This window comes from Mustela putorius, unplaced genomic scaffold (assembly GCF_011764305.1).
Source record: "Mustela putorius furo isolate JIRA1106 unplaced genomic scaffold, ASM1176430v1.1 tig00000905_pilon_pilon_pilon, whole genome shotgun sequence".
NCBI classification, from domain to species: Eukaryota; Metazoa; Chordata; class Mammalia; order Carnivora; family Mustelidae; genus Mustela; species Mustela putorius.
This window is the reverse complement of record NW_025421511.1, coordinates 5,551,609-5,571,671: the sequence shown is the minus strand read 5'-3', so window position 1 is coordinate 5,571,671 and position 20,063 is coordinate 5,551,609. Positions and strand designations below refer to the sequence as shown.

Below are 20,063 nucleotides of genomic sequence, written 5' to 3'. Positions count from 1 at the left end.
GGAGCCCAGACACTCAGCAAGGCCTGCAGTGTCCAACCCAGTGACCTTGGGCTGGCGAATCAGAGGCAGTTTCTGTACCTGAGCACAGCAGGGACCCTTGCCGGCAGGTCCGGTCTGTGCGGCTTCCGGCGGTGGAGGCAGCACGGCCCCGGGTAGTCCCATAACCCTCCGGCCGACGCGCACAGCCTCCCCCACCTCCTCTCCCCCCCACCTCCGTCCCCTCTGGTCGGGGCGTCGTCGCCACTGATGAGCCCCCATGGACACGTCCTCATCCCCCACATCCTCAGTGCACGTCAGGGTCACTGTTGGTGTCGCACACTCAGGGGTTTGCACGAATGTGTGGGGACTCCTACCTGCCATGACAGGGTCACACAGAGTAGTGTCACCGCCTAAACCCTCTGTGCTCCCCCTGCCCCCCTCCCCCTCCAGCCCCAGCCCTCCCCCTCCAGCCCCCCCACCCCCAAGTCTCCCTCTCCATCGTCATCCCCTGGAAGCCACTCATCTGTTTACTGTGTCTGTAGTTCTGCCTTGTCCAGCAGGTCACAGAGTTGGAATCACAGAGCAAGTCGCCCTCAGACTGGCTTCCTCCACTGGGTGAAGCACATTGGAGGTTTCCCCGTGTCTTCATGGTTGGGTGGCTCATTTCTTTTTAGGGTTAACCACTATTCCAGGGTCTGAACACACCACAGTTGACTCAACCACCCGCTGAAGGACACCTTGTTTGGGTCCAGGCTTTGGCAACTATGAATAAAGTGCGCAGGTTTTTGTGTGGACATGAGTTTTCAGTTCATGTATTATTTTAGATCAACTTTATCAGGATACAATTTACACACAACCACGTAGCCTCATTGTCAGTGTACAGGTCCATGACTTCTGACAAAATACCTACGAACCCAGGGGCGCCTGGGTGGCTCAGTGGGTTAAGCCGCTGCCTTTGGCTCAGGTCATGATCTCAGGGTCCTGGGATCGAGCCCCGCGTCGGGCTCTCTGCTCAACAGGGAGCCTGCTTCCTCCTCTCTCTCTCTCTGCCTGCCTCCCTGCCTACTTGTGATCTCTCTGTCAAATAAATAAATAAAATCTTTCAAAAAAAAAAAAATACCTACGAACCCAGATACAGGTACCCTGAGTTCCTGTATAAAATACAGAGCAAGTGCTTCCCCGCGGACCTCACCCGACTCCTTCGCTGCCTGACCCCACATCCTGGCCCTGGGCGGTCAGCGTCCTGCCTCTGTCACTAGAGATCAATTTCGTAAACATGGAAACACACGGCATTTGCTTTTTTCTGTCCTTCTGGTTTTTCATGCGGCGCAATGGTTTTGAGATCTGTGTGTATCAGTCATCTGCCTCTTCCTGCCTTCCTCTCTCTCTCTCTTTCTTTCTTTCTTTGTTAAATTGTTTTTAAAGGTTGTTCCGCAAAGCAGATGCAGTATTTAAGGCCCCGTGGCCAGCAGGGACTGCTGCGTCATCAGCGCGAGCGCGGGGTTGATCAGAGCGCCGGGCAGCCGCAGCCCACTTCCCCAGCCAGACTTCTTGCGAACTGGTAAGTGACAACGTTGATATTTGTGTCTTCGCTCCAAGAATCCCCCAAATCCGGCCGTCGCTGTGACGGGTTCTAGTCCCGGGCTGGCATCGGGGGCTGACCTGGCCCTCCCGAGCTGGAGAGCGTGCGGTCCACGGGCCTGTCCGCGCTCGCTTGGCTCTCACCGCCGGCTTCACGCCCTTCCCTTCCGTCGGCTTCGGTGGGACTCGCGCGATTTTCTCATGTTGTGGGCAGCCTTAAAGGCAGGCGACATCATTCTGGGATAAAAGGGGGCACGAGCCAGTTGCATGAACTCGGGAGCTGCAGCTGAGGTGATCCCTGCCCCCCCCCACGACATGTTTCATCCGGGCTGTCCCTGCGGAGCAAACCACCGAGACCCTGCGGAGCGCCCAGCCCTGTCACTCGGCTGTGGGAACAAACAGCTTCCGCGGGCTGAGCGGCCACAGCAGATGCCACACCGGGCAGCTCACGCACAGGGTCGCGTTCACACCTCACAGACGTGTCGTAGGGTTGGCCGGTCCCCAAGGGGACACTCACATGGCAAGGCCCCTTCAGGGCCACCTGACTTCTGAGATTAAGAAAGTGGCCCTTTCCCGGGGGAGCCCCCGCAGCCCACCTGCCCAGGACAGCCCGCCCACCTGCACACGCCTGGACCCGCCCTGCCCTCCAGGCGTGAGAGAGCCCGAGCTCGGATGCAGGCCCCCAGCTGAGTGGCCTTTGTTCCAACAGACCCGGGCGGACTCTCCACCCGAGGGCCTCGAGACCGTGACCACGTGGTGACCAGCTGTTGGATTCAGCAAGATGGGGCACTTCGTGAGGGCCAGGTCTGTTCTGGGTGTGGGGACGCTGCCCTGAACCCCACCAGCAGCCCACAGCACCCCTTGACCGGCGTCTGGTAGACAGAGAGGGAACCCCTGCGTCACCAAGAGGGGTGGTCTCCTTCCCAGGAAGTGGCCCGGCGGCCACGGACCTGCTGCTCCTACCCCCAAGGGCGCGTGCGTCTGGGCGTCAGTAATGCCGATTCTCTACACTCAGCAACGCCCCGGGGAGCGGGTGAACTAGAAGTTTCCGCTTCCTGTGGTTATTACTCAGGGGCTGAGTAAGCGTGTCTGAGGCCAGTCAGCATGACGGCCGCGCCACGGTCCTCGAGCCTGGGACACACTCGTCACCCCCACCGCCCCCTCTCCGGGCAGGCCGTGTGCACACCCCAGGGGCACCTCCCGACCCTGCGATGCACGGGGCACCCGGCCGGGCCCCACAGAGGTGGCCTGGCTTGGTGTTCAGGCCTCTGGCGGCCTTCGTGCGGGGTTGCAGTGCCCTGCCCGCCCCCGACCAGCTCCCCTGCTGTCCTAGAGCCTCCGCGGTGCTGCGTGGGAAGGCGGGCCGGCACGGACTTCAGACATCCCCGGAGAGGGTCCACCTCGCCCTCTGCTGTCGTCACACTGAGCGCCTGTCTGAGGGACGCCCTTCCAGGGAGGGCCACTCACCGTCCCCTCAGAGTCCCCGGTAGCATGCCCACACCCTTGCCTGGAGCGCAGGCCCTGGCCCAGGGGCTCCACGTCCAGCCCCCACCAGCCCTCTGCGCCTCCCTCCTGCCTTTCCTCCTCTTTTCCAGGCATTCTGGCTGCCTCGCTGCTCCCCACACAGCACTGACCCTGGGATCGCCTCTGTCTGGGCCTCTGCCCCCTGGGCTCCCCGGGGCTCCTGGCCTCCATCCCTCCCTCAGGAGGCCTCTGACAGCAGCCCACTCCCTCCGCCTGCATCGGGCTGCGTCTCCTCACGGGAAGGCTTTGGGTTCGTTGATGGATCTTATCCGCGCGCAGCTAGAGCTCACTGTGCGTTTATCCCCTCCCGCCCGTCAGCGCGGGCTTGTCTGCTGGGCTGTCCTCCCCGAGCCAGCCCGGCTTCCCTTGCCCTGGGCCCGGCTTCTCCGTCGGGGGGGAGGGGGCTGGGAGACCCCCGGGCCCGGGTGAGAGCCCTGCAGGGAGCGCGGTGTGAGCCCCACTGCCCGCACGAGAGCGCGGAGGCTGGTCTCGGAGGACCCGTGCGCGGCCCCGGGGAGCGCTCTGCACCATCAGACGCGTCCCGACACGTGCGCGTTCTAGCCCTTGTGTACCTCCCAATCAGTGTTCCTTTCAGGGCAATTGTTATTTATTTGCAGTTATTTTATTTTATTTTTCATCCCGGCGCGCGCCTTCCTCCCCACCCGTTTCCACTGTGCCCCCGCCCCGTCCCCTCTGGGGACCAGCAGGGTGCTCTCTGCGGTTAAGGGTCTGTTTCTCCGTTTGTCTCTCTCTCTGTTCTCCTTTGCATGTTTGTTTGGCTTGTGACATTCCACACGCGGGTGAGATCATCAGGGCGATCTGTAGGAAGCGTTCGCGCCCTTAGAGCACTCGACTTTAGCCAGCAGGCTCCCCGTGGGTTTGTAGGACAACCCGCCCCACACCCAGCTGCGTCGGACGCGTGCGCCCCGTCTTCGTGCGGGGCTTCTCTCCCCTCAGCCTGTTTGTCCACGTCTGTGCTCAGCGGCCACGCTCGCCGAGGGGCACGGGGTGACCGCACCCCAGGGCTCGGAGTTCCTGCTCCGCCCCGCTGGAGCCGCTCGGCCCGGAGGAGCCTCTGGATTCCACCCATGTGTCCCTGGGTGTGTCCCGAGGCGCGCAGACACACAGACGTGTTCGGGGTGTGTTTAATCGATCTCCGTCTTTTCTCACCGTCTCTACACGTTTAAGAAAGAGCCGCCCCTGGTGCTTCGTGTGGCTCCCGCGGCCGCTGCCTGCGACACACAATGCCCTTCGCAGCGACCGCTCCTTCGCCGTCCTGTTGAGGGACTCGCCTCCCCGAGCTAGCCGTGGGGAAGGAGCAGCCCCCGCCCCGCAGCCGGGATGGTGCCCTGCCCGGCTCTGAGGCCAGACGCACCCGGGAGCCCGCCGATTCTGTGAGTGAGGACGGGCCCTGCACCAGGAAGCAGTGAGGTCTGATCCAGGGTCTGTGGTGTGCTCGGGCCACGGCTGTGCCGGCCCGTGTGGACGCAGGTCGGGGCAGGACACTCGTGGCTGCCATCGGCAGCTTCTCCGGCGTCCAGCCCGGAGCCCGTCCTCCCGGGAGTGCTCCCGCCTCCTCATCCCCGCCTGAGCCCCAGGACTGAGAAGGGAAGACCTCGGTTCTCCTTCCGTCAAGAGCTGCCCCAGGGGTTGTTGCTGTTTAGAAAACGTTTTTACTCCTCAAAATGCCAGGTGGTTTTTCTGATTCGAGGGGTAACCGTCTGACTTACAGCCTGAGGGCGTCCCCCGTGTGGCTCTAGAGTCAGTGTTCCCGTGCGTCCGTCTGTCCGACCGTGTTGGAGAGGAAGTGTGCAGTGTGCTGAGCGGTGCCCAGCCCCCACTACCCCCCACGGGACCGGGGCCCCTGCGGGGCCAGAATGAGCACACAGGCCTGGTTTCCATAGTTCCCGTCTGGCGGCAGAGCCCCGCCAGCTCCTTGGACGCCGCCGTGGGGCCAGCAGCAGGCAGGCAGCGCCGAGAGGTGGCGGGCCGCCTACCGCACCGCCTCTGCGTGTTCCGGGGGATGGGTGCGGCCTGGGCAGCAGCCGCTTGTCCGCCGTGTGTGCTCCGGCCGTTCGGCCCTCGCTTCCTTTTCCTGGAAGGATTTCATACGTGATGTCACTGAGTTCCCAGGCAGTGTTCTGAGCACAAGCTGCTTTCTCCACCCCCCGTCTTGCCTGTCACAGATTCCCTCTGTACATCCTGGGAACAGGGACACAGAAGGCCAAGTGTCCATTGTCTGTGTGTGTGTGTGGAAGTCCGCGGACAAAGGCCCTTTCTCCCCGCCGGCCCTGCTCTGACTCTCCCGCTGTTCCCTCCTCCTGCCGGGCCGCTGTCCAGGAACAGACGGGAAGACCGTGGCCTCGGCGGCTCAAGGAGGCCGCTGGACTGGAGAAAAAGAACATTTATTGTTAGTTCCCCACCATTTATGTTGACAGAGCGTTTTCTTTGATGTTGCTCGCTGTGTTTTTTCCAAAGAGCTGCAGGTACGAGTGATGTGTCACTAGAGACACGGCGGGCTTTGATTCCCGGCCCTGCAGGGCGGCTGTCCCCACCCCGTCTGTCTCCGTCTGCCTCTGTCTTGGTCTCTAGCCGTCTCTCGCCGTCTAGGTACTGATCGTTTATCTGGCACAGTTCAAGGGCCCCCGTGCTTGGTTTTCCTGCACCCGAGATGCAGGCTCTCGGAAGGGAGGGACAGTGCAGCGGTGTCACGGCCGTCACTCCGGCAGACGTGGGGTGTGTGTCCTGGGAGAGCGGAGAAGATGCGGAGCCACAGCTGGGGGGGGTGCACAGATGTGAGACCCCCCCCCGGGCAGTGAGCGGGGGCAGGATGGACAGGACAGGGCCTGAGAGTCAGGGGAGGCCGCCCTGATGCCCCTTAGATTGTGAGCCAGGCTGGGAGGAATTACAGTTACAAACCGGAATGGAAGAATGAAAACCACCCGAGCTTAGCCCAGGATGTGAGGGGAGATGACTGTCACGTGTGCACACACACTCGCACACACACGTGCACAGTGGACGGTGACACACGTGCACACGCACAGAGCAGACAGTGCACACATACGTGCATACACGCACGCACGGTGGACGACGGTCACGTGTGCACATGCGTGTGCACACACTCACACTCGCAGTGTGCACCCTGGCCTGCAGGCAGTGTGTGTTCCTTACCACAGGTGTGCAAACCGTCGAGGAGCAGCTGCTGCCACAGCAGAGACCCCACCCTGGCCGGGTGATGGGGGTCTGACCCCTGCGCTGCTTGCCGTCGGCGTCCGTCTGTCCTCCCTCCTCCCCGGACCCGGAGATGCGCTCCGGCACGCCTCCCAGTGTGCCGGCGAGGATGCAGTATGCTGTAGGCTCCCCGGAGCCACCGAACCAGCAGGAAGCCTCTATTTCTAGAAAGCGGTTTCTGAGGAGGTGCTGGCGGCCACGTCATGGGGCTGGGACGCCGAGGGATCCTGTCCTGCAGGCTGGAGGCCCGAGGCCGGGCGTGAGGGTCGAAGGCCCCAGAAGCAGGCGTCTGTTGGCAGAAGATGTGTGATCCTGTCGAGCAGAAGGGCCCCGAGGACGGCGTGCGTCCCACCCGCGCCAGCGACGGTCCTCACTCATCTCTGACTCAGTGCTGGGCCCGTAGGGAAACGCCCTCAGCCCTTCCGCGATCGTGTTTCATCTGGGCATCCTGCAGCCCAGTCACCTTGACACGCAAACCCACGGAGGCAGACAGAGGACGGGGTGGCAGCGGCTGCAGAGCGGCCCAGGGACCCAGGCCAGCGGCTGCAGAGAGACCCAGGGACCCAGGCCAGCGGAGCTCGGCCACGCGGCCCGCCCCGTCCCACGCCGCCGCCGAGGCTTCGTCAGGGCTGCTCTCCTGCTTCTTGCTTCGGAGTGCCGCGGCCGTGTCTGTGCACACGCGCACATCGGGCCCCGCCCCTGACTTGAAGCCGTCGTGAGAGAGGTTTTGTCTTCTCCTGTTTCTGTCATGGTCCAGGTGACCCTGAGGCCATCAGTGCCAGCTTTGGGGTCTGGATTCTCACGGCAGGACGGGCGGGCAGGATGCCGTGCTCAGCAGGGCCCTGTGACCCCAGGGTCGCCCCAGAATGGCGAGGACCGCGTGGCCCACGGCGGGCTGTCCTCCTGCACTACCACCATCTGCTGGACAACATGGAACATTACACTCTGGGGACGGACGGTGACACTGGGGACATGGAGTTAGGTAAACAGCAAAATATTTGAAATGACGTTACAGCCACTGTAGAGTAAACCAGCACATGTCATGTATTTCAGAATTCTTTTCCATACATGTCACGTTATTTTAAATAGCGTCGTGCGACAAGTGCTTGTCAACGCAGGCACGGAAATGTGCGCTTCTTTTCAAAGGTGATGCATGTCCCGGACGGGTGACCCAAGTCCTGGGGCGACACGTGTTTGTGATAATGACCTAACACGCGAGGGCCCCTGTGTGTGCCTGTGAGGAGGGGTTGGAAGTCATTCTCGTGGGTGACGTAAGTGGATTCCTTTTGGAAGAGCCCAGCTGTCCGCCTCCGGTTATTAGAAACAGTCCAGAAAACTTCCACCCGGTGCGGGCGACGTAACAAACCCGCCGGAGGGGACGCCTGCACAGAACGTCACTTCCCGCAGCCAGTGTCACCGAGTGTCGAGGACGACAGGCCTGCGTCTCGTTCACACCCTGCCCTGGAGGCTCCTGGGCGCCTTACCTGTCTGTCCCCAGCACAGCCCGGGTCACCAACCGTGGCAGCTGGTTCGTGTGGACAATCGTGGGTTGTGTCTCGCTGTGGCCCCTCGGAGGGCGTTTCGAGGCCAGCCTAGATCCGGGTCCCCTGTCCTGCAGTCCTCATGCCGCAGGCTTTTCCCTCACAGCCATCGCGGCTTCGACGCTGACCCTTCCGCCGTGTGGTTGACACTGAACCGGGAGGGCCGGTACCCAGCAGGGCGTGTGCCCGAGCCCTCCCGGGAGAGGCACGGCGGGAGCCTGGGTGGGGGGCGGTTGTCAGAGCGCGAGGCTCTCTGGGCAGCTGGCCGGGCCCCTCGCTCTCCTGGAGGCTGAGCCAGGCTGAGGTGGGGCGGCGAGCTGTGGGGCTTGGCCCCGGGACGCCGGCTCCCAGTCTGGGCACGGACACAGGCTCCGGCCAACTCTTGGGTTAGTTTTATCCTACGGGCGTCCCGGGCGGCCTTTAGCAGGAAGACCCGCGGGTTTTGACGCCATTGCCTTGACGTGAGCGTGGAGATAAAACGGACGTCCTGTTTGGGGTGGCACCGGCGCCACGGCTTGACTGTTTCAACTGTATTTTGCTGCTGGAAGAATCGAGGGAAGAAGCCAGCTTTTCCCTTTGCCGCAGGAATCACCGAGCGGGGACACGGCCCCTGGACTGCGGCGCGCACGGTGCTAGTGCTGTGTGAAGGAGGCAGGCTAGTGGTGTGGTCTGCGGGCTTGTCTGAGCTCGTTGTGCGGCTAAACCAAGCGAAGGTTTTCCGTGTGTGTGTGTGTGTGTGTCCATATATTTACATAAATTTGCATACATTTGTGTATATTTGCATGCGGAGTATCCGTGTCGGGGAGTTGGACACGAGACCGTTTGCTACACGAATCTAAGGAACAGTGAGTCGAATCGAGGTTCTGGAGAGAAGAGTTAATACTCAGGATCTTGTTTTCTCCCCTGCCAGGGCCTGCACACGCGTGTGTGACGCGTCATGGAAATGGGGGGTCGCTTGTGATTTCACTAAAGCCTGGTGGCGGCCCCAGAAACGGACGCTGACGTGTCATGGGAATGGAGTGTTCCTCAGTGAATTTACAGCGTGTGCGCGTGCACGTGTGTGCGCATGCATCTGTGTACATGCGTGTGCGCGTGTGCATGTGCATGTGCATGTGTGCGTGTGCATGCGTGCACAGAGCACTCTCAGGTCACATTCTGAGCATCCTACGAATCCTGATCTCTAAGCACTTGCACTTGAAGTTGTCGGGAACACGTTCCCACGCACCGGCAGTTGTGCCCCGCCGTCCGAGCTCCATGTGCCGAGAAGCTCCCTTGCTGTGTGGAGCGCGGCCGCTGGTGGGGAGCACGGCAGCCGGAGCCTCTCGGAAGTGCCCGATGACCGTGTCCGCAGAGGAAGGACGGCACGTCCCCCCTCGGCTCCTAGGGTGGAATCCGTGAGTCAGCCCCTCCCACACACTCCCACAGAGAGCGCAGAGTCTGTGCCTGAGAAAACAGGCGCTTTTAGTTGAGAAACAAACAGTTCTTTTAATTGAACATGTTTTTGCATCAACGACAGAGAAGAAAAGAAATACCCCCCCCTGCCAAATACCAGGTAATTTAGATAATTGAAACCAGCAGTCAGCAAACTCTTTCTGGAAAGGGCCACATAGTCAATATTTTAGGTTTGGGGAGACCATGGGTTTTTCTTTGTTTATGTTCGGTTTTGTTTTTATGACCCTTTAAAACTGTAGATGCCGTTTTGACTGAGGGCTGTGTGCAAAAAAACCATGTTTGGATTTGGCCCCAAGTAAAACCCGTCAGTCTGTGCACATCTCCTCTTTCCCCAAAATAACTAAGTCCTGCAGATGAGGGATTCCAGCGCGGTGGGCCGTAACCCGTGATCAGTAGCTTCTTAGGACATCACAGAAGTCTTAAAAAAAGTTCACCCCAAATAAAACCAATTTTCCATGAATTTTATGAAGTGACATTTCTATAAAATTGGGGTCATTCGTGAATTTCTTTGTTTATTTTTTTTTCTCTTGCAGGTTGCCCCCCTGGAGTCACTTTCCTGTCCGAATCACACCCATTAGTGCTTTCTGCTGGTGGCAGAGTCTCCGGGTTTCTGCTTGTTGAAAAACCAACAACTTTGCCTTCGATCTGGGGAGAGATGCTGTCTGTGTATCAGAGACGGTCCCAGTGGGGCGGAAACCTCTGTGCCACTGCTCTGGGGTGGCCAGGGGACTGTGCTGCCCCCTGCCCAGACTCCTTTCTGCCTTCTTAGCGAGGTTTTCTCTCTTTCTTTGCTTTCCAGATTTCTTTTTCTTTGTGCGATCATTTAGGTGTGCATTTCTTTGTGCATCTTCTGCTTGGAATTTGCTAGGATTGTGGAATCTGTGGATTTGGTATTTTTCATCCTTTCTGGAAATATTTCATTGTCCTTTTATGTTTTGGCTCTGTGACAGTCTCTAATAAAGCATATTTTAGAATGTCTTACTCTCTGCCTTTTGTAGCTCTTACGTCTTTCTCTATATTCTTAGTAATTTTTGTCTCTGGATCATGAATTCTGATTTATATTCTGGATCTTGCGTTGTGCCAAAATCGGCAGTTAAATCCCTGCATTTTGTGGTTGATTTTGGTTATTTCACTTTTGTTTCTAAAAGCTCTGTTTACTTACTTTAAAAATCCGATCTGTACCTATTTATGGCGTCCTGTTTCCTTAGGCACTGTTGGGAATGTCCTCTATTTATTTCAACGGGGCAGCACGTATTTGAGCTCTGGGAGGGCTTCATGGAGCTCTAACTCACACACCGTACGTTCACCTGTTCAGAGCATAGGGTTCCCTGATTTGCGGCACCGTGGCTGGGCCCCCATCACAGGGTCCCTTGTAGCACGTCCTCGTCACCCCCAAAAGCAGCCCCGTCCCCACCAGCACTCCCGGCCCACTGTCCCTCAGCCCCCCGGCCATGAGGCACCCTCAGCCTCTCCCGCGGACATCTCACTGAGTGGCGCTGCCCAGCGTGTGGTCTTCCCGGCGGACACCCCGCACTTCACGGTGCCTGCTGCCAGCTGGCGGGACAGTGGAGTTGCCGTGGGTGCCGCGTGCCGTGCTGCTGGGGTGTTCCTGCACTGGTTTCGCGTGGACGCCTGCTTCTGTCTTTCTGGAGCGCGTGCCTGGGAGTGGAGCCGGGGCACTGCTCTGGGCTTCCCGTGCACAGGACCTGCCGTTCCCTGACGTGCGGCCGTCGCTGGAACGCCCACCAGCAGGGGTGCAGGAGGGCTCCAGGTTCTTCCTCCTGCCTTTGCCGTCACAGCCCTGCAGTGGGTCTGCGGGGCTTTCCTTGCCGTGCAATCCGGGTTTCCCCGACGGTGGCGCTGGACGCATGATGGCGACGTGTTTCGTCGGGTGGGCGGTGACGGAGGTCTCTGTGAACCTGCTCTCCGGTCCTTTGTTCCTTACGCAGGGGCGCAGGGGCCGTTTCCACGGGTCGTTCCTTCTCTTTGACGACAGCCTAGAATTGTGTCTGGAAGATCCCCTGGAGGGAAAACTCTTTCCTGCCCATCGGGTTCCGTTTCCAGGGTTCATGGACATTATTAGGGTTCATGGCGTCTGGTGGGTGGGCCTTTACTCCGGGGGCGCCCGGGCGCCAAGCTCGAGCCTTAGTCTTCCCTGGATGGTGCTGATGGTTCGCCCCCAGCTCTGCTCCCAGCCCGAGCTGCACCCCTCTGGTTGGCGGTGGGGAGGTCGCCCACCCGGCCCCCACCTTCCTCAGCCGTGGGAGTTTAATTTCTGCCCCCGAGGTGAGCCCGTCAAATCAAAGCTGTTCAAGGAAACTGGTTCCAGGTTCACCTTGTAGGACTTCTTATTCCTTTCTGTTCCAGGCTGGTATTGCTTATGGGACTCCTCATCAGTTTTCAGTGTGTGTGTGTGTGTTGGGGGGGGGGGGAGTTCCAGAACCAGCAGGAGGTGAAACACAAGATCAAGCGTGAAAACCAGGCCTGGAGAGAGAGTTGTTAGGAACTTCTCCCACAGTTGTAGGGGTTTGGCAAGTTCAAAATCTGTAGGGTGGGCGGCAGGCTGGAGCCCCAGAGAGAAGCTGCCGTTTGAATCTGCAGGTGCCACTGGCAGAATTCCTTCTGAGGGCGCCGGTCTTTGTTCTCTCAGTGCCTTCACCTGATGGGACGAGGCCCACCCACACCGGGCAGGTTCATCTGCTTAACTCCAAGTCTAGGGATTTCAGTGTTAATCCTGTCCAGAAAACACCTTCACAGCAACGTCTACACTGCTGTTTGATCAAGCATCTGGGTACCACGGGACGGCCAAACTGACACATTACAGTTAACTGTCGCAGTGTATACACAGCATACATGTGCCTTCGTATATTCCCAAACGTATTTTCGGTGTAGGAGCTGTTACAAGTGACTAACCTGCCGTTACTCCACTCGACGTCTTACACGGATGCGTCTCGGTTAGATACTGCGACTGTGACGAGATGGAGCCCAGTTGGGGTTAATATAATCTTTTTTCCAAAATTGCAAAAGATGGCTGGCAACACAATTACTTAAACGTGTTTCTAATTTTTCCCTCTGTCTTATAAAGCGGATTTGGATTTCTTCTCCAGTTCCGGGTATTGATGGATTTTCCCCTTAGCAGGACAAGGACAGTTCCGGTGGCTCGCGGCACCACCTAGTGGCTGCCGGTCACAGTCTCCCTTCCGCAAGGTTCCCAGGGCCGGGAAGGGTCGAAGCTTCCCAGGAGGCTGCCCAGCGCGGCTCGAAGTGTGACCTGGGGTCCCCAGGAGACCTCCGATAGCTCTTCGGGAGGCGAGGGGTCAAAACCATTTTCATAATACTCGTGAGATCAGTGATCGTTTCAGTGATGCGGCCGGGGGTGGAATTGGACGGTTTGCACAGTCCCGTGTGTGACGTTCCAGGCTCCGGCGGGGGGAGGACCCGGCCACGTGTGGGCGAGAGCCCCCGGGCGCACCGTGGCCCGATGAGAGCGCTGCTGGCGTGGCTTCGGATTCTGAAATCGGGGTCGTGGCTCACCCTCGGGATGTCGCCGTGGGGCTGGGCGTGCGGGGGCCAGTCCACGGCTCCCCGCTGGCTTTCCTCCCCACGCAGCCAGAGCTTGGACCGCCACAGCCGCGTGCGGCCCACGCGCCCACCGTCTTTCCTTGAGCCGGGCGTCGCGGAGGTTTGCAAAAATGTGGACGCTTGCCTCTGTAGCTGTTTTCTTGTTTCCAGAAATGTCGTTATTTTTCACAGACATGTTGTTTGTGTTAACATTGAACAGGTCTTTCATTTTTGTTACTTTGTAATGAATCCATAAATACGCATTGTAAAAACGTTCTGGCTTAAATTTCTAGTGTGGCAAGCACAGGTAGGTATGACCTACACGAATAAAAGCCGTTTGGGCATCAGTAATGTTTGAGGGTGCCGGGGCCCTGGGCGGATCTGACCCAAGAGCCCGAGGAGGTTTAGAGCGACGGAATGAGACTTGATAATCTCGGATAATTAAAAACAACATGTAATGTGGAATTCAGGAGCTGGGATGATTTGAGTCCAAGGATAATAAATACTGATTTATGGTTAGTTTTGGATACTTTATACCATTTCATTTGTATGTCCAAACAGTTCATGGCTGATCTTTCTATTTGTACTTTTCATAGTTTTAAAGCAGGTTCCGTTCCTGACTTGACCACACGTCTTACCTCTTTCCTTCCTTTTCAACAACCAAGTCAAAGAATACTTACTGGCTGTCTATTCTACGCCAGGCCCAGGGAGAACGGTGAACTCTACAAAGAGAAGGAGACTAATTTCTGCCTCTCCCGGGCTGGAATCGGAACAACTTGTTTATGTACACATTCAGACATTGCCCAGTTTTCTAAAATTACTCCCAAATGTAACAGGTCATGTTATGAGTAAGTTATGAGTAACGCAGCGCCCTAGGGCCTTAGGCACTGGGATCTGCAGTTTTATGCCCAACGGGCCGCGTGGAGAATTTTATCTAAATAGCCCGTCCATTAGCAGGATGCTTTGTCGCTGGTGTAGCATGTGTGTTTCCCCCCGCAGAGTCTTCCGTAAGTGAGGAAGTTCTGTCCTCATAGGAGAAATGCTTTTTGAGAAGAGTGACAGTCGGAGGCCCGAGTTTCGTGACGTGACCCGAGGGAAGCCGCCTGTAGTTTACAAGAGAGAACAACGTACAGAGCCCAAGGGGAAAAGAGGCTGAATGACATGAACTCAGCAAAAATACCGTGTTTTGGAGACAGAAGAGCAGTGCCACCGAGAGAAAGCCTTCCCCTTCCGTGTCTTATGTCTGTGCCTCGTGGCTCCTGGGTCACTGTCCCTCAAAGTGCACAGGGACAAGGCCGTCCTGTTCTTGGATGATTCTCCTGCGGGGGCACAGCTGGGATGTGGGACCGAGTCTTGCGGAGGAAGAGAACCGGTCGGATGCAGATGGACAGGGTATGTGAGAGATGGATCGTAGGAACTGGTCCCTGGTATTGTGGGGCCCGGGAAGCCCCCGGACCTGCCGTCCGTGAGCTGGATGGCCGGACCAGCTGGTGCTGGAGCTCCATCCAAGGCTGGAGGTCTAGACCAGGGCAGCCATTCCTGTGGTTCTGTTCAGGCCTCAGTGATGGCCTGATGGCCACCTGCCTTCCAGAAGGGGGGGTCTTTACTCAGTGTCCTGATTCACAGACACCCCAGAGGTTGGGTTTCACCAGCTCCCCCTGCTGCATGGTCAGGCATCTGGAAACTACCCTCCTGGGGTGACAGTAGGTACCTGCCTCTGACCCCAGGGTATTTGTTAATAGGTCCCAGTTTGGATCCTAAGTTGTATGGGCCCTGCATTCCCGCAGAGCCACGGACACTGGGAGGTGAGACAGATCTTAGTGACTCATTTGTTTGAAAGCTCTGCTCTCCCTGACTTTAGTGGGTTAGGAATCTGCACTCCTGTGTCAGCCAATGTCACAGAGCTCATCGATGTCAGTCTTTGGGGTGCAAGCTTTGACCGTCAGTCCTGTACCAAATATATGGCCATTTATTTGCTGTTCTTATCTGGTTCTTCTGGTCAGTTTGCCGTGGATGAATGAGCAGCTTGGCACGACGGCGGTGAACCCAGACAGACTTGCCGGGAGCAGGTGCACGTGCTGGGGACCCCTCGGCACGAGAGGCCCCTGATGGCAAGTTCCACTGCACCAAACGGAGCCGGAGAGTCGGGGAGTGGTGAGGACCCAGTGCCTGAGAGTGCGGGAGAGCCGGGCCTCGGTAGCTGGGCCGGCCTCGTGTGAAGCCAGGGCGCGTTGCAGAGCTTCTGTCTGGGTCAGTGCTGTCTTGACCTTCGTTTAACCCTGAGAAGAAAATTCCTTCATCCCACATCTTCACGTGGGCTGCCAAAGCCGTGATCTTGTTGTGCTGGGACAACTGGGGACAGCTGTTAACGGCAGGTCTTAAAGGTTTCGTGGGCCAGCGGCGGAAGACGGAGGAAAACCAACACCAGCAGACTCTTGATCTCAAGTCCAGATCTCCCGCCCCTGGGGAGATGTTTCCATGCCTTGTGCAAAGGCCCGGATCTTATCCCCCAAGCCCCCTGCCCCCCTACAGCACCTCTGAAGTGCGAGACTCAGGCAGACCCCATGGCTGGGACCAGAAATGCCAGGGAAGACACTGGATTCTAGTGGCTGTTCCTGACTCCTGTGGACTGAAGACTTCGGCCCTAGAGCCTCTGCTGTGAGCCTGTCAGCTGACCTGACCCGCCTGCAAACGACCCCATCACTCACCCTGGGGTTTGGCCACCATCCTGTGCTGAACTGGACAATGGCCTTCACCTTGACCTTGACCTGGGAACCGCTTCTCCCTCAAGGCTAAAGGGAGAGGGGCTAGACACCAAGCTCTCTAAATTCTAGCTCAAACTCCCTGCATAGCCATGTAAGGCTGGACAGTTCTTTGTTTTTTTAAGTCTGTGTGGTCTTTGATCTCTGCACGCGTGGGGCGAAGCCAGAGGACCGGGCAGGCGATTGCCACTTGTTCCGTCCAGTGCTGAGAGTCCGCGGGGGGCTGGCCGGCTTCCTATCAGCAGCCCCCTCCCCCTGCCCACCGGAGCCCAGGGGCACTTGGCTTGTCTCCTGCTCGCAAGGGCAGGGCCCGCCCTGCCAGCCTCATGGACTCGCGTGCCCTCCGTCTTTTCTTATTTTATTACAACCACCATTCTTTCAGGCACATGGCTGGGCTGCATGGTCCGTAATCTCGAAGCCATTAAGGGCTTTCAGAATGGAATCCTCTTGGCGCGGCCGGCCGCGGCTCTGGTGCCTGTTTCCTGGATCCTGTCCTGCGCCCGGCAGCTGGTGACCCTGTCCCGGTGCGGTAACACTCCCTTCCCTGGGCCTGAGCGTTCCGGATTGAAATCATAGCATATGGGGGCTTAAACCAGGATCATGTCACCCAGACTCTCGCTTTACAGATGGGGAAGCCAAACCCCGGGGCGGTCGGACAGATTCTGCCTGGGTCACGAAGCTTTGACAGCAGATTAGCGAACTTAGCGGCCAGGCCTGGAGCCCGTGCCCTTGATGCCCGCCCCAGGCGCTGTGGCCAGATCTCAGCGGCGCTAACCTCCTCGAGATTACTTAATGACACCGTCGAGATAAACTTCCATTAATGGAGGGCCGCGTCTGTAAATAGAAACCTGTAAATAGAATCTACAGGGTAAAAAAAGGCGCTTCTTGCGTTCCTCCCCCATGCAAGGCACTATTTCAGTTGAGCTCGGGGGTGGTTCTGAACCCACTTCTGTGTCTACACAAGCCTTTGGCCCCAGGTATGGTCAGTGTACAAAAACGGCAGGTGGGTGGTTTTGACCCGCGCAGATGGGCAGTTCTCATAGGTTTAAACTGAAGCATGGAGATCGCATGAAGGGCCACACTGTAATCTTAAAAATACCAATAGAGTGGACACACCGTGTTCTGTGGGCTTCAGGTCTGCACCGCAGTGACCCAGCAGTTCTGTGCGTTGCTCACGCTCCTCTGGAAGGGAGCGGAGACGTGGAAATGCACGGTTGCCCGTACAGCCCGAGGGACCTCAGTCTTAGCTTTCCCTCCGCATGCCCGGGTCTTCGTATCTCCCGGGGGTTTCCTCCCTGCTGGCACAACGTCTGTCCTGTCACTGGACCAGAAGAGCCTTGTGAGTCACAGAGGAGCTTGTCCCCACTCAGTCCGTGGGCTCTGTGTTTCCGTGGCTCTGGCCTGTGGCTCCCAACACCCCCCATCTCACTGAGGGTCACAGTGGAGGTCACACCAGGCAGAAAGCACATGTGATACAGCTCGGGCCTCCTGCCAGGCTTCCTAGGCTATGTTTTGATCTGCAAAATATGGAAAAACTTTGGGCTCCATTACAGAGACATGGAGTAACGCCCGAATACCAGACAATCCAGTTGCTTTGAAGTTTGGGAGGACTCTCGGTTTTGTCATTCTCGGTTTCTTGTTAACGCAGATGCGGGCACGTTAATGGCTCTGTTGGGCTTGTTCACCCGGGAAGTGGACGGTTCTTGAAATGTGTCTCTAGTCCCGTGGCGTGGCCACGGTGTGGGCCGTGAGACGGATGAGCAGGTGGTTGCCACAAGGAACGTGTGGTTACCGGCCGATACAGGGCTCTGGAGGAAAGAAACGTGGCTTTTGGGGTTGTGAACGGAGAGCCCTAACGTAACTCGGGGGTCAGAAGAGGTGTCTGGGGAACTGGTGTTCGAGGGGGAGCTGAGGGTTCCCCAGGAGACAGGCAGATGTTGCGGGAGGTGACCCAGCGGAGGCCCTGGGGCCAGGCGGGGTGCTGTGTGGGACCAGGGTGGCTCCGCAGGGCACAGCTAGGCACGACCAGGGTTGGAGAAGGTCTGGCCGTGATCCTGAGCCCGTGGGCAGAGGCGGTGGCAGAGAGGGTGGGGGCGGCCCGGTGCTCTGACACCGTGATGCTGCACGGGAAGGAGGTGGCAGGGGCAGGGGGACCAGCAGGGCTGACGCTCGGGACGAGGGGGCGGAGGACGGTGGGCAGGGCTGACGGCTCGGCCCCCCAGGGGCAGGGGACACTGGTGGCGGGAAACATGGAGAGCCTGGGCCCGGCTTTGTCCTGCCGAGTCTGAGGTGCTTGAGGACAGCCTCCCACGCGGGCTGGTTCTGACCGACGGCAGAGTCAGCGTGGGCCTCGGGAGGCAGGAGCGGGCCCTCCTGGCTGGCGGCTCGCAGAGCGCGCCTGACCCTGTGTGACCTCGGGGGTTTCTGCACAAGAGGGAGCAGAGTCCACACACTGGTGGGCATGTGGGCCGTGGTGGGGGAGGAGGGAATGTTGTCGAGTCGCTGAAGCTCTTAAGTTCTTACCATTGGTTGTATCTGTCAGTTCTAGAATTTTCCTTTTATCCTTTAAAAAGATCAATTCCAGGAGAAAATCAAGATGACTTTGGGTATGACGATGGCGTTAGACTTCGCATCAAACATATGATCCGTGACGGGAATAATCGCTGGATTTCGTGACAACGGAGAACTGCTCCGGGAAGAACAGCTGAAGAGGTTGGGCAGAAGGTCACAGTTGGAGGCAAATATTTGCGCAAGACATTTGTGTTATCTAAAATATATAAAAAACTCTTAAAACTCAACAACAAAATGATCAAAACCTGATTAAGAAATGGGCAGAAGCCTCAGACACTTCCCCAAAGAGAACAACAGACGGCACGTGATGCCCCACGTCACGCGTCATTGAGGAAATGTTAGTGAGACACACCGCACGCCTGTGAGAACGGCCCACGCCGGAGGGCCGGCCACACCGCGTGCTGGAGAGGATGCGGGTCGGAGGGAGACCCCGCTCGCGGCTGGCGGGTGCAGAGTGGAGCAGACACCTCGGAGGACAGTTTGGTGTTTTCTCGCAAAAGGAAATGCGCTCTTCCCGTGGGATCAGCAGTGGTGCTGATGAGTTGAAAACCCATGAAAATGGGTTTCATGAGTTGCAGATTTATGTTCATGGAAGAGGCTGCACACGGATGCTTACCACAGCCTCATTCACAATTGCCACAACTCAGAAGTCACCAAGACGTCCACCAGTGGGTGCTGGGTGAGCTGTGGTCCCTCTGGAAATGGAACATCATTCAGCCCTAGAACGAGCCATCAGGCTTCGAGAAGACACGGCGGAACCTGCAATCCGTGTCATAAAGTCACAGACGTAAAGAACCTCCTGTGTGATTCCAGCTCGGACATCCTGGGAAAGGCAAAACTGCAGAGATGGGACAAGATCATCTGGCGGCGGTTGGAGGTCAGGGAGGAGGGACAAGCAGGTGGCACCGGGGGTTTCGGGCAGTGAGATTGTTCTGGGTGACACCACAACGAGGGGTACCTGTGATCACACGTTTGCGCAAATGCACAGTGTTCGACACCAAGGGTGTCCCTGGTGTAGACAGCGGGCCCTGGGGGATGACGACGGGCTCATCGGTGGTGACAAGGGCACCGTCTCGCGGGGGTGCTGGTGGTGGCGGAGGCTGTGTGTGGAGGGGCAGGGGCACATGGGAATGCTCTGTACTCTGAATTTCTCTGTGAACCTAAAGCCAAATCTAAAAAATAAAGTATTTCAGAAGAATAAGGAGTAAATGACAAGAAGTGTCTATGATATTCTCTAAAAAAGTCCCATTCTCTGATGAGATTCCCCATCTTAGAATCTTTTCTTCTTGAACATGGTCACAGCAGACATTTTAAATTGTGTATGAAAACTGCATTGACTTGGGGGTCTGTGAGCTTTTGGATTATTATTTTATCCTCTTGGTCCCTGCACTGGGCCGAATGGCTGCACCCCCCACCCCCACCGCATTCAGGTCCCGTGGTCCCAAATAATGTGACCTCATTTGGAAATAAAGTCTTTGCAGATATGATTACGGATTGTGCTAAGGTCATAGTAATCACAGGGGGTCCTAAACCTGGTGAGTGCCCTGAAGAGGGACAGAGAAGACAGACTGACAAGGTGCTGTGCAGACAGACGGAGCCTGGAGTACAGGGGCCCTCAGAAGCTGGAGGAGACGCGGAAGGGTCCCTCCTAGAGCCTCAGAGGCAAGCAGTCCCCTGGCACCCTGATTTTTGACATCTGGCCTCCAGAACAGAGAGGGATTAAGTTTCTATTGTTTTAAGCCACCAAGATTGAGATAATTCACAGCGGCTGTGGGAACAAACGATCTTCTTGCGTAATGAATTGTGCTTGAATGACTGAAGTTGCCTAAGAAATACCGTGCGGTTCTGAGTGAGGCTGGTC

General features: G+C 57.7%; 1 long non-coding RNA gene across 2 annotated transcripts; it reads left to right on the top strand.

Moving 5' to 3' along the window:
- Nucleotides 1–978: 978 nt before the first annotated feature.
- LOC106007253 lies at nt 979–19,397 on the top strand. 2 transcript variants are annotated; one of them, XR_006608442.1, is made up of 4 exons: nt 980–1,540; nt 2,270–9,250; nt 9,842–14,261; nt 14,873–19,397. It is a non-coding gene; the product is annotated as an uncharacterized LOC106007253 (long non-coding RNA). The 2 variants fall into 2 exon arrangements; XR_006608443.1 differs by having other exon boundaries at nt 979–1,540; nt 2,270–14,261.
- Nucleotides 19,398–20,063: the final 666 nt, after the last annotated feature.